This window comes from Homalodisca vitripennis, chromosome 6 (assembly GCF_021130785.1).
Source record: "Homalodisca vitripennis isolate AUS2020 chromosome 6, UT_GWSS_2.1, whole genome shotgun sequence".
Taxonomy (NCBI): domain Eukaryota; kingdom Metazoa; phylum Arthropoda; class Insecta; order Hemiptera; family Cicadellidae; genus Homalodisca; species Homalodisca vitripennis.
Window position 1 is genome coordinate 9,003,808 of NC_060212.1, and position 15,585 is coordinate 9,019,392.

Here is a 15,585-nt window from a genome sequence, read left to right on the forward strand (position 1 = left end):
CCCATTACATTTAATGCTGACCATTTATTTCGCTTGTAGTCATGCTTCCTATCTACGTAATGTTCAATGCATATCAAGCACTAACAACATAATTTGCAACACAGTAAAATATACAACGGGGGCCTCTTAACAACCTTGTGAACGCAGCGGCATTTTCCGTCGCAGCGGCTGGAAACATGCTGTGAGTGACATACCCCATTACATTTAATGCTGCCCATTTATTTCGCTTGTAGTCATGCTTCCTATCTACGTAAAAATTGCACTTGTGGCCGAAGCCTTAAAATCAATATCATGAGCTTGTAATTTTGTTAGTTTGCCCCGGAGCTTGCTCATTTAACGCGCAAACCGCCTACCAGTGTTGCCTTAAATCACTCTCTCTGACCCAAGACTGTATTAGATTCTGGTTGAAATTTCTGGTTCGATATAATCTTAAAAACAAAAAAAAAACTTGGTATTTGTACTCTTTTATAAGTTTGAGTTAACACACTGAGAAGGTAGCCAAGAACTAATATAAATAGTGATTATGAACACCCCTAGCTCTGACATAACACATCGAATCCCAACACTTTGCTCAAGATTCAGCTCTCCAAAAGTGCCAATTTCCTGGTAACATTAAGCCTAACTTCTTAAGTACCTAGAAACATTACGAGTAAAGATGTCCGAAACCGCCAAATAAAGTACAGTTGATAAAACCCACAGTTTTAGGGACATTCGTTTACCTTTCCACCATGCGGAAGTCTGGTAAAATAAACATACTTTTGAACGCAATTCCATACTTTCAGCACATTATGACCGATACTAAATTGTTTATAATTTACCTTTATACCGAGCCTATTCACTTGGATAGCGAAACTGATTTGATCATTTTTTGTAAAAATTTCAAATTTTCGGTTTAAAACCTATAAAATGTGTTAAAAACATTTTACAATCATAGACTGCTCTAGTAAAAATACAAAAATAGAGCAACTGCACTTGAAATCAAACAATATACAACAACAATATTTTCGAAATAACCACAAACAACTCAGTGTATGGGTTAGGCTCACCATTCGTCCAAGTTTTCCTCTTCAGAGAAGAGCTCTTGTAAATTTTTGCCACTTCATTCGTTTTTACCAACATTTCCCTCACATTTTGAACTTAAATCCTGTGTTAGAGATGTATCATTTGTCCGGCTCATAAGTTAAATTGACTGAGTCACCTACTCTAGAACTAGTATTACAATGCACAGATTTCAAAAGGCATTCCAATTTATCACCGAAGGTAAGGTTTGCACAAAGAATCATATTTATAACAATAATGAAACTACAACTGCCCTCTTTAAAGTTGTATCAGAATTGAACAGAAATTCCTGTTAAAGATTCAAGTTTGCATTCCACGAGAAATAAAAGAAAGCTTATATATTCCCAATGTTTTGTTGATCTTGGAAAACAGAGTTTAAGTGTAAATAATTATATGAAAAGTAAATGAAATAAGTGTATAAATTATAAAAAATTCAAGATTTTCATTATTTTTATTGGCTTTCTAGAAGTTTTAAAAATATTCATTAATATTGATTGGATTCATGTTGCTTTCTTGAATAATTTCTAGAAATTTTAAAATATAGTCTTTAGGAATTAAATAATCTTTTGTCGGCCATAACAATATTAATAATTGTAAACATTATAACAAAGATAGCAGAATAAAACATGAGGTGATTTATATTTATCTCAGTTGTAGATATATAAAGGCAAAAAATTGTGCTGAATATTTTATTTCTTAATTGCTTCAATTCAATAATATTTCTTTGCATTTATAAAAATATAATTCTCCTTATACAGCAATGGAGAAGCCATTAGGATTAACTGTTATAAATGTTCAGAAAGGCAAACAAATTATTTATAAAAATATTGTTTTTAGAAGTTTTAATTAAATATTTTATAAGAAACCTTAACGTTCGAAATTTAAAAATATATTAACACATTGGAGCATTCTGCTTAGAATATTGCAGGAAAAATGAGCATAAAATGGGAAAATGTTAAAGTATGTAGATCAAGGAATGAACATTTCAATTATCACATGATGATATAGAAAAAGGAGCATACATTATTTGAAGAATATATTAGTTTTGCTGGTCTAAATAAGCATAGCAATTATGAACGAATAATACCTAGCAAATTTGGAGAAAAGACTTAAAGAATAAATATATTAATGAGAATAAATTTGAATATTAAAAACATGTTATTATTGGATACCAGAACAAGAATTATAAAATACATAGTTATATTTTTATCAAATATAATTTTTTATAAATAATTTTCTTTCTAAACAAGTTCCTAAAATAGTTGAATCATGTTGGACAATTTAAATTTAAAGAATACATGTAGTTAAATGATTTAAAAGAAAATAACAAATATAAAACTTTTAATTTAGAAAAAAAAACTAAATTGGGGATGAAAATTATTGTAGAATTATAAGATTGTTAAAGGTTTGGGTTGATAAAAAGATTAAAGTAATAGATAAACAAGATAATTTACACTTCATTATTACTGTAAAATGGATAATAAACTATAAAAAATGTATAGAGAATGTACATTTTAATTTCTAAAATTAATAATATTCATCAAGTTTCTCTAAATTCCAAAAATTTTGTTGAGACTTTCTGTTTTTAATTATATATTTATATGGCACATTAGACACAATTTTTGTTAAGAATTTACATAGTATTGGTCTATAGTACCTTAAACATGATTTAACATTGGATTACCGTTGCATCCAAAAGTTTGCTTGAACAGCCATATTCATATCTACTTATATGCAATACATTCTGTCACTCTGAATAATGGAGATATTAATTCTTGCTCTAATAAAGGTCCTTAAAATAGTTATGCAGCCATCTTGGTCCTAACGATCACGTTTCCCCAACTCACATACACTGATTCACCTTCACTTGTTTCTTTACTTCCGCCAGTGTCTCATTTTATGTTTCAATTTCCCTCAGTTCCTAATTACTACTACTGTTTTAAGTATTTTTACATACTTCCCAATGTGCATCAAGTCGACAATTGACAATTTTAATGTTCTCGGATCACTATTTCCTGACATTTACCATACTCGCTTATCACTTACTATGACTCATTACCATCCTATCAATCATAAAAGCCAAAACATGAATGAAGAAATGATATATTTATGAGATCAATCTGTAACTGTATTTTCTACATAATTAAATTAAACAATTGCAATTAAATACAAAATACCACAGCTATAAATGGTAAAACTCTTGTTACGTAAAGAATTTTAATAAATCAGAAGATTGCTATAACAATTATAAAGTATAACTAAAACAATTAACGCCTTATCTGGTTATTGATAAAACGCTCGAGCATCAGTGATAACATAAACCTCATGCACACAGTATACCATCCTCATTAATCAGGACTAAAGGCAAAGGCTTATAATGATTAACTTCACTTTATGAATTAAAGCAATCGCATGTCACAAGTACGTTGGTATCAACTCTCTCTGTGTTTCATGTGATTGAGACATAAAAAATGAGAGTGTTGGTCTAGTCAGAAACCACATGTAGCTATGAACAAAGTCTTCCAAAAAGACTTTTCAATGATGTCTTTGATGGTGTTTTGTAGAACACATCAAACAGTGGTTCGTTGTTACTGTACTCTGTCTTGTTAGTTTGTACGCTTGAAAAATGTTTATTACTAAACCAAGTCGGTGTTGGAATATACGAGTAACATTAAATTTGCCGATTATATAAAACATAATTACTGTAATTATTAGAAATTGAAAACTGGATACTTACATACTTAACTTATGGATGTGTTATGCCCAGCAGTTGACTCTAGTCTGTGGTTGCAACAAAAGGCGATGTGTCACTTACATCTAGGGAACCACATCACTAGTGTACCGTAAATGTTAAGATATTGAGGTAAAAATGTTGATCGATAGGTCTAGTTTACTGTGGATGTGTTATGCCCAGCAGTTGAATCTAGTCTGTGGTTGCAACAAAAGGCGATGTGTCACTTACATCTAGGGAACCCCATCACTAATGTACCGTAAATGTTAAGATATTGAGGTAAAAATGTTGATCGATAGGTCTAGTTTACTGTGGATGTGTTATGCCCAGCAGTTGACTCTAGTCTGTGGTTGCAACAAAAGGCGATGTGTCACTTACATCTAGGGAACCACATCACTAGTGTACCGTAAATGTTAAGATATTGAGGTAAAAATGTTGATCTGTTGATCGATAGGTCTAGTTTACTGTGGAGGAAGACTGTCGGAGTGGGTTAAGAAAATAAAATAAAAGTAATTAACAAGTTAATTGTCAAAGCAAGGTGATTTAGACTAAGTACACACCTATAAAATCTGAATAAATTATCATTCTTGTTGAATATTTGGTATAAAAGTCTCTGATTTCACTATGGTGTAAAAACATGTTGATAGTTGTTAATAACAATAATTCCCCATGCCTATAATAAACTATAAAACTATAAAAAACCATTTAAATGTACCTTTTTATTAAATTAAGTGTATAAATTTTATATTTTATTACATCATTTATATGGCATGTTTCAGTGTAAATCTTGATTTAACAGAAAAATCACACAAGAGTAAAGTTATGGGAATAATGATAAACATAACTGTACTTCTAGCTTGACAAAGTATGTACTTCTAGCTCGACAAAGTAGGTACTTCTAGCGAAAAGTGTATTATGCAAAATATACTTTATTAAGTCATATTTTTTACTTTAAAATTACTACCTTTTTGAATATGCTTAACTCTTGATACCAAATAGTGAAGTCAGAAAGTGACATTTCCGTCGCCAAAACACAGGATCGTGCATAATTTCGTCATTCAACTAGAGAGCCTATAATAATTAGCAGTTCCAATATATTTAGCTAAACTAAAGTAACGGTTAGTCGAAGTCGAAACATTAAGTTTGATACTTGTCCTTAAGTAACTTTATGTAAATGCTGAAGTAAACATTATTATTTTTTAACTGATAAATAATAACAATTAATATTTAATTTATTCAACACTTTCTAAACTATTTCTTGTATAATATTGTTCAAATTTTAATTAACCTATGCTCACTATGAAATATAATTAGAAATACTGATCTAAATGTAGTACATATTACTGCAGTAAGTCAAGTTACTTAGTTATAGATGTCCGGGAATTACACAAATGAAAGTAATCTTGCAAATCTAACATGTTTCTAACTAGCAGTCAGTAACGCATCAAATTTTAAATATTATGTATAAACAAATTGTTTAATTTAAATGTTTGCAATAACTTAAAATAATTTATGTAATAAATTTACATAAATCTTCTGCACTTTTTACATCTAGTTCTGAAGTCATGACTTTATTATTCATCGACTCACTGTAAATGCTATTAATCATTACTACGAAGATAATTGCCACTTTTGAAATCTTACTTAAAGGCAATAACTTGTAACGTTTACGTAATCTGTTTGGCTACTGATCGAGATTTTTGGCCTGATCAACCAAAAATTTGATGATTCTACGTCAAAAGCGCACCTGGCGTGGCTCGATACTCCTTAACAGTTTTGTGGTTGCACAAATTGCCTATCCTCCCGCGTAGGCGCTGCATAAATTCTATCTGGCATCGATATGGCCGATAAGTCCTTACGTTACTCCAACTGACCCTTCACCTGTACCGGCTGGTAAGAGTTGGCTGTTTGAACCGGATCGTGGATGTTTCAACTGGATAGGAGCGTCTTCTGTGGACGTGGCAATTGGGGTCACTCTAGCTGGATCCTGTGCACCGACAAGTCTTGGAACGGAGCCCTCTTCTTCTTGCCGAGGATTTTCAGCATTTCGCTATTTCTGAGAAGAGGGTTCTATTATGGGACTAACTCTGGTGGTCTCAGTACCGGATGCTGAAATGTGAGCGGTGGCGTGGTGGCAAAATACCACTACTGGGGCTCAATACAGATCAACATCGACTTCTCGATATCTTTCGACCCCTGCTCTGGTCTCAGTACCGGATGCTGAGATGTGAACGGTGGCGTGGTGGCAAAATACCACTACTGGGGCTCAATACAGATCAACATCGACTTCTCGATATCTTTCGACCCCTGCTCTGGTCTCAGTACCGGATGCTGAGATGTGAACGGTGGCGTGGTGGCAAAATACCACTACTGGGGCTCAATACAGATCAACATCGACTTCTCGATATCTTTCGACCCCTGCTCTGGTCTCAGTACCGGATGCTGAGATGTGAACGGTGGCGTGGTGGCAAAATACCACTACTGGGGCTCAATACAGATCAACATCGACTTCTCGATATCTTTCGACCCCTGCTCTGGTCTCAGTACCGGATGCTGAGATGTGAACGGTGGCGTGGTGGCAAAATACCACTACTGGGGCTCAATACAGATCAACATCGACTTCTCGATATCTTTCGACCCCTGCTCTGGTCTCAGTACCGGATGCTGAGATGTGAGCGGTGGCGTGGTGGCAAAATACCACTACTGGGGCTCAATACAGATCAACATCGACTTCTCGATATCTTTCGACCCCTGCTCTGGTCTCAGTACCGGATGCTGAGATGTGAGCGGTGGCGTGGTGGCAAAATACCACTACTGGGGCTCAATACAGATCAACATCGACTTCTCGATATCTTTCGACCCCTGCTCTGGTCTCAGTACCGGATGCTGAGATGTGAGCGGTGGCGTGGTGGCAAAATACCACTACTGGGGCTCAATACAGATCAACATCGACTTCTCGATATCTTTCGACCCCTGCTCTGGTCTCAGTACCGGATGCTGAGATGTGAGCGGTGGCGTGGTGGCAAAATACCACTACTGGGACTCAATACCGATCAACATCGACTTCTCGATATCTTTCGACCCCCGCTCTGGGCTCACGGCGCGGTGTGTTCGGAAATAGACCTGTGCTTGGCTCACCGTACCCGACAAGTCATACTTATTTCAACTAACATTGCCTTACTTTTTAGATACTTTTGCCGTGAGAACCTTATATTAATAAAACCCGTGATTTTGGAAATGAGTGCGGACTTAACCCACATTTATCTTGCCAGGAGATATTAATGTCATGGGAGAACTTCCTCGACACCAATTTAATTTATGTTACAACAATATTCCTGTACAATTTAGATGGTTCATGTATGTTAAATCATTATTTCAGCTGGTGGCCACCGGTCTACGTTGTTTTGTGTGTTTACGTGTATATCTAGAATTTATAATTATTCAAACGTTGAACTCTGTTACCTGTGCTAAAATAGGAAGAATATTTCTGGGCCTTAGTATTTCACGTTTGTGTATGTTTTGTTTTATTCGGTAATATTACATTACCTAAGGATCAAGGTGGCTTGTAAAATCTAAATAACTTATCTCTAAGCAAATTTATACAATATAAATTGATATTGTCACTCAATGGAGCCTGTTTATTTTAATCCTTTAGTGAATCACGAAGTAGCATATTTTCAGGCCAATATCAAAGGTGGATCTTATCTGGCTGTGATAGTCTTTGCTTGCCACTGGTCAGTAGTAGTACTATAATTTTGAACTAATATCTACTATATGTTTAGCTTAACAAAAGGCTAAGAATAATTCCGTAATCTTTGGTAACCAGATATTGAATGAAATATTTTACTTGTTACTTTTATGAATGGTTACTGAAGTGATCTGTAAAATACTTAAATGTCCATATTATTTCGGTCAAATTTTGTTCTGCCTTACAATTTGTCAATATTCGCTCTGGCTCGGCTAGGACTTGTTTCCCCGTTAAGAGTTATACATGGATGCCATAATAAACAGGGTGGCGCCCTAAACTTTATTCCAACGTAACACAAACAAAATGTATCTACACACTCCAAAGTAGACTTGAGCTGTTCCAAACCCGACCTCCTCCCTGAGTGATCGCCGGAGCGTGGTAAACTTGTTTGGTGAAACACTGTAGACTAAGTCATAGAACAAGTGATTTAAAAACCTATATTGTCTCTTGCAGTCATAAATACGAGTATATGTACCGCCATATATAATACATTATTCACAAAAATATGATATATGTGTAAACCCTACTTGACAATTTTAAATATTACCGTTTAAAATACTAAATTAAATATCAATTTAAAAATTCGAGTTGAGGCAAATTTGATTCTGAGATAGTTGTCAACTACAAAGAAGCAAGATCCTTACATTTATTTACAATCTTAATTGTAAAGTTGGGTGTAAGATGTTCCAATTGAATTTCTGAGGCAAATGTGCTTTTGTAATTTTTATGTGTTATATGGTACTGAGCAATGTCATCGCTTATTATTAGCTGACATCGAAACGTTCATCATTGTTGGTACTGAAGTCATTGTTACCAGCAGAACATAACAAAGCCCAGATACACTCGGTACAACAAAACATTGCTGCCGCAGCTGTTCCAGTCATAGTGTAGCGAAACACTCGTTATTAGCCGAACATGATACGTCATCTTTTGAAAAACTTTATGAATACCTCTCCGTGTGCTTATTGTTCCAAAACATGCCGATCTCCGCATATACACTTATTGTCTTTTTAACAATGGACGTATATAATGAGTGTGGACTGAATGTAGACTAAGAAAACAACAGACTTTATTCTAATTGTGTGGAACATCATTATTTAAAAACTTAGACAATATTTGTTAAAATTAATCCTGCTATTGTTTTATCATTTATGTACTTTATAATCTACACTACTATAAAAATGAAGTAAAATGGACTGTATTGGTGATTATTGTCTAAATATATATCAGCACTGTTCTGAAGTTTGAAATATAATACTGGATATTTACTGTTTAATTAGATATCATTTCCAGCTGACCTTTGTACAGCTGCCAGTTTGTAATATTCTTGTAACTTCAGGATATATTGCTGTGCAAGTGAAATGGATACAGATATTGTGACCATCTCAAGGAAGTGTATTCTCATAGAGTGGACAGTGCCTGAGCAGCCTTCCCGAAACTTCTGTAGTTGCCCATTCGTTATTTGTAGGGTTATTTCGCAGTAGTATCATGCAAACCTTTTATCCTCTATTCTCTTAGTGGTTTAACGGGTACTATTTCTCCTCCTTTTTATATTTTCCAAATAATTTAATAGTTATTTAAAATACGTAGCCTACTTGACACGCATCTTTCTTATTGTCCATATTCCATTTATAGCCTGATGTATTTTAAAGTAAGGTAGAATCTTTATCTCAGTCTCCGAGTACCACCCCATCATTTAAAACAAACATTTCCTTTAAGCATAGGTCGTCAAAATTATAATGAAGTCTTGAAACTTACATTTACTGAACACAGTAAGAGGGTTTCAGTTTGAACACCTGATTTGTGGTGAGTCGAACAAGAACTTGGGACAAGATGCAAGGTGTTAGAGGAGTTGTTCGGCAGCAAGTTCTTTAGTTACAAAGTTATAGAGAAAACATTATTACGCGTGCTAATTAGGTTATTATTCCGCAAAGAATTTGGTTCCAAGAACATTGGAGGAAAATAAAACTAACCAGTAATGAGCAACTGGATTACAAAAAATATATATTATAATATATACCGTATGCCGTTAAATAACCGTATGCCTTATGTAAACTTTTCAAAACAATAGAAGGTGGTCCTGACTTTTTATTTACCCTGTATAACTAATAAAGCTTCTATAAACGACTAAATTCATAAATACGGTAAAGCGTGGAGTAATTCCAGATCCGATGTTTATATACAGTTTGAAGAGATCGGCTCAACCTTTGGCTGTTCCTCAAAGTTTCCGTTTTTCTTACCTTACGAGTTTTCCAAGATTTCCTTACATGTTCGAAAGTTGAGATGGGTTTACTTTATTTTGAGAATCTGTTTTCCTTTTAGCTTTCTATGTGCTAAAACTGTACACATAGGCACTGACGTATAAATTGTAAATATATCGAGGAAATGTATTTAAAGGTTCCAGAATCAAAATCACATGTTAATAATAATATTTAATAAAATAATCCTAGTTGATTGTCGCAGTCTCCAGAAATCCTTTTATCAGCTGGTTACTTTTCCAAATTTTTAGACTATTTTTGACAAATCAACAATGCACGTTGTTTTTTCAGATATGCTATGAAACTGTTAATTATTAATAGCACGTTTAGGCAATAGAATGAAAGTATACCTATAATGTATTGACAAGGGTGTATATTATGTCTGGAAACACCCAAATATATCCTTTAATAATTTAAATATAAATTTGAAAACCTCTTACAATCGTGATAGAGATTGGGCATCTACTTTTTTGGAACAATGTTTTGTTATGTCACACCCAACGGGGGACGTCCTGCCCGAGGGTATCGTGAATATTCTTAATGGAAGCCTATACCTTGTGATACATAATTTTAAAGGTAATAGCTTACTGAATTGAATGCCACAAACCGCATCTCAAAGGAATTATTCTATCAGAAAATAGAGCATTTTTAGTATTTGAAAATTTACTGATGTTCAACAATGTAATTTTAACATGGTTCTTGCCACAAAATGTGTTACACTAATTTTTTAGCATTTTTTTTAAATGTTCAATTAAATAAAACAAAAATTTCATTTTAAGCTGGTTCTATTAGCACAAATTTGCCAGTTTTTATTACAGTACAATTATGGAATATACTTATGTTATTGATTTTCTTATTACAAATAAAAAATAATGTATGCTGTTAAAAAGTCTTACAACAAACGTTTTACCTGCATTTGGTGTCAAAGCAATTGTTCGAACTGTGTTCCTTCTACGGTTTGACAATGAGCCAATCTTGTGTAAAATGATTCGACAGAGTTGCCTAACATTTCTTCAGTTATCAAACCAATCTCCTCTATAAATTCCTGTTTCTTAGGTCCTTCCAAATTATGAGGCTTTCTTCTATAAACATTGGATTTTAAATGACCCCATAGGACAAATAATCGATTGGTGACAAATCCGGAGATCTTGGAGGCCATTCGATTTCTCCTCTTCGGCCAAATCCATTTAAGAGGAAACCTTAAATCCAAATACTCTCTTACCTGTCTCCCATAATGGGGTGGAGCACCATCCTGCTGAAACCATACATTATCAAAGTATTCTCCTGATGCAATTTGAATAGCTGGGATTATTTCATTTTGGAGCATATTGTAGTATAAGTTCGGCATTTAAATTTCCATTGATTGAAAAGGGTCCAACAATTTTGTTACCTAAAATTCCACACCATACGTTCAGTTTTTGTGGTTGCTGTGATTGGGACTCAGTAAGTAATCCAATGTGGGTTTTCACTAGCCCAGTAACGGCAATTGTGCCTGTTAACATATGCCATTTAGGAAAAAAGTTGCCTCATCAGAAAATAGTATGTTGGTCAGAAAAATCTCTATTGTCATCACATTTTCATCACAAGTTCACAAAACTCAACTCTTCTGTCGTAATCATCCTCACTTAACTGTTGGACTAAATGAACTTTAAATGGTTTGTATTTATTAATTTTTCAAAATCTTACACACAGACATAGGGTGCATATCATGTTGCTGTGCAGCTTTTCTGAGCGATGTATGTGGGTCTTCAATAAATGTTTGCAAAACATCTAGTGCATGTTCTTCATCTGTTGCAGATTGTAATCCTACCCGACTTTGGCCGATTACGTACACTCCCTGTCATTTCAAAAACGCTCAATAGTTTTTGATATTGTTGAAACACTTATGGGATTCCTTTCTGGGAAAGTGTCATTAAACAAATTACAAATTTCCCGATAAGATCTTTGAACGATCGCCATAATCCTGCATCATCAACAGAGTTAATTCGTTCTCTTTCAGACAATTCCATTAAAATGCCAAATAAAAAACTGAACTACTGTAATTAGATAACTTGTTTGACAGCAATGCTTCAGAGACACTGATTAACTCGACAGGAATGATATGACCTTTGTCCATTTGTAATTCCCAAGCTTAGACCTGTCTAGTGAAAGCTCCATGCTCAACAAACTGAAACCTGTAGACCAGATGATTAATAACACAATAATGTTTTCTCATAGGCTAGTGACCTTTGTCTCTTTAAACCTTCCTGCTGACTGGAAAACACCAAGTACAGATTCATAAGTAATCAGAGAAAGTGACTCATAAGTTTTTATTCATTGTAATAAAAACTGGTAAATTTGTACTAATGAAACCAGCTTAAAAAATAAATTGTTTATTTTATTTTAATTGAACATTTAAAAAATGCTAAAAAATTAGTGTAACACATTTTGTGGCAAGAACCATGTTAAAATTACATTGTTGAACATCAGTAAATTTTTCAATACTAAAAATGCTCTATTTTCTGATAGAATAATTCCTTTGAGATGCGGTTTGTGGCATTCAATTCAGTAAGCTATTACCTTTTAAAATTATGTATCACAAGGTATAGGCTTCCATTAAGAATATTCACGATACCCTCGGCAGGACGTCCCCGTTGGTGTGTGACGTAAACAAAACATTGTTCCAAAAAGTAGATGCCCAATCTCTATCACGATTGTAAGAGGTTTCAAATTTATATTTTTAAATTATTAAAGGATATATTTGGGTGTTTCCAGACATAATATACACCTGTATATATATATATATATATATATACAGCGGTCCTCACTACATCGAGTAATGTTTTCCAGTACTACACATCCGCTTACTATACTGATGTGGTTTCAATTGTTATTTGAATTTTCTTGAGGAGATAGTTTCATAACACAGCAAAAATAGTTTTACATTAAAAACTGAGATTGATCACAGTATCAGTATTTAATTCAATAATACACTTTTTCCATTTATATATTTTAACATTAAACTTTATAGCATGTCATATTGAAAAAATAAACTTTAAGGTTATTTTGTGCATTTTAATGCATTTTAGTTATGTAATATATACTAAAAATACTATTCTGTCGGTAAAAAGTTAAATTAAGTATATACCCTACATGCAAACGATAACACATTGACAAATGTGCAGATATTACTCCTAAAAACACATAGTATAATTAAAAATAATAATTCAAATCCTCAAAAACTGTAACCCTTAAAGATGACAAAGATAAGTCAAAATGAATTGTTTATCTCTCGCTCTAAAATACAAATGTTTCAAAAAGGTATTTTCTAAGTAGGTCAAAATGAATTCGAGTAGAATTGCAACTCTTAGGAAACGTAAAAAGGTCTTTATTATTAATTAAAGTAGAGCTGATAAAAATTAAAATTTTGAATTCTTTTCTAAATCTAGAGTTCTATGATGGAACTTAATTCGAATATTTTTCTTTCAATCTCTGTATAAAAACGGGGGGATTAATTAGAAGCCGCGGAAAAGTTAGAACGCAAGTACGCAATATGGTAGAGTAGAGATTTTAGTGAAGAGCTCAGCCATGCTATTTTCACTCTAATGAGAATAAAAAAACGATAAGGTTATGGAAAACTACAAAAATAGAGTTAGGTAAGAATATAAGATTATAACTTGTAAAAAATGTATGAAAATCTAAAAATTAGTTAGATGTGGACTCACGTTCCTTAATAAAAGCACATATGTTTTAAGTTCTGTTCATGAGAGTATGATTACACTGAAACATTAATTCACATAAGTGAATAGATAAAAGTACAGTTCAAGATAATATTTATGACAATTGTTTTTGTACAGGTGTTTTAGTATACACTGAAGAACACCAATTATGGACTATATAGTCCAATTTCATTATATAGTCCGCGTCTGAGTTTAGAATTCTTAATTTAAATCATGCCTTAACTTATTGTTATATAATAACTAAGAAATATACACCTGCAAAGTTAGAATACATTTTTTGAATGCAATTACACACGCATTCAACAATTTTATCCATATGTGTCCAAGGAATAGTTTATCACTTTCCATAACTTTGAGTTTATTAATTCATGTTTGAATGCTGGCAAGACAAACTCTGCGGAACTAAGTAGAACTGAAATGTCTAACATAAATGAAGTAAACCTCTTATCGACAAATCAACAATTTCGGAACTAAACTTATATCTTCCGACGTCTCATTAGCATCAATTTACGATGTGGAAGTTCCAACTCACTCTAACCCTTGTAAGTAAGTTACACCTGGGATTCACTGCGGTAGTGTAGAATGTTATTCTATCCTAGCGTCTAGAACTGTTTAATTTACCTGTTATAGGTGGTTATAAGTGAAAATCTCAATAAATATCTTAAGTATGATATATTTAAAGTGATTGTGTGCAGTTGCTAGAATGCTCAAATTATAATTTGATAAAAATGTTTAGGACTACTATAAAAAGTAAGAGTACGCCACACCGAGCGTCTCGAATTTGTGGAGGTTGCATCTAAACTTCGTCTAAAGCTCATGTCGTTCTTGAGATGGCCTGCACAGACGTACAGATAAAAATGTAACAAAAATAAATCTTTACATCCCCCTGGGACACATTATGCTGCCCAATAAGTGATAGGCTTCAATTGCTATCAGCCAAATCCCATGGATAGCCATACACCATCCTCATTGTCTGTTCATGTAGAAAAAAGTTTAATGCAAAATTTAAAATCTACAAATACTTTATTTTTGGGAAATCTTGCGCACATAAATAAGGATATCGCCCATCGAAAACAATAAATGTCATTCATATACATTGTTGTCTATAATTTTATTGCTGATGTTCTGATCCCTCGGCACCGGATGCACACAATTTGCATGATACGTTAGACCTCTTCTGGCTTATTGAGTGTAGAGCGTCACTGGCCTCTAGGGCATTAGAAGGGATCTTGACGAAGATTAATTCTAGGTCACTCTGTTGTTGGTAGCCACAAGTACCAGGTCCTGATGTAACCAGTCCTGTTTGTCAAGGCAGGAGTACGCCACACCACTTGACGCCAGGCTTTGCTGAGGTCGTATGGAAAATTTGAAATCTATAGCTCATTTTGTTAGACTAAATGTATTAATATGTCACATGTTGTATGTCATATCGTTGTACTCAGTTTACAAATGCTTTATTGTACTATGTTATCTGGCTATCATGGTTACCATTTTAGGATTGGCCGGTCCTCTTTTAAGACAAATATGTAAGCTCCATAGGACTAATGTAAAAATAATCGCTATCACTAAGCTAAATGCGGTGGAATGACAGGCAAAGGCACCGAACTTGATGTTTGTTAAGAAATATTATGGAGACAGACGACAGGCAGAAATGAAATTTTCACAGTCCCTTCAGTGATGAGCTACGGCAGCACTCAGCTGATTATTTGTTTAATTATTAATTAATATTATTAGGAAAGCGCATTGTCTTGCGAGCACATATGTTGTTATAAAATATTTAGTCTTATCATTTTAAACAATATCTGCCAATAATCATAATAAAGTTGCTAAGGACAGAATTTTGCAGCTTATACGCAAGATGTCTCTCTCTCATCATGAACAGGTGGTATGTGAAGGAGGATGTGAAACATGGGTACAACGCGTATAACATATGAATCTTGCAGTTTATACGCAAGATGTCTCTCTCTCATCATGAACAGGTGGTATGTGAAGGAGGATGTGAAACATGGGTACAACGCGTATAACATATGAATCTTGCAATTATGTCAAACAATGTGACACCTTATTTTG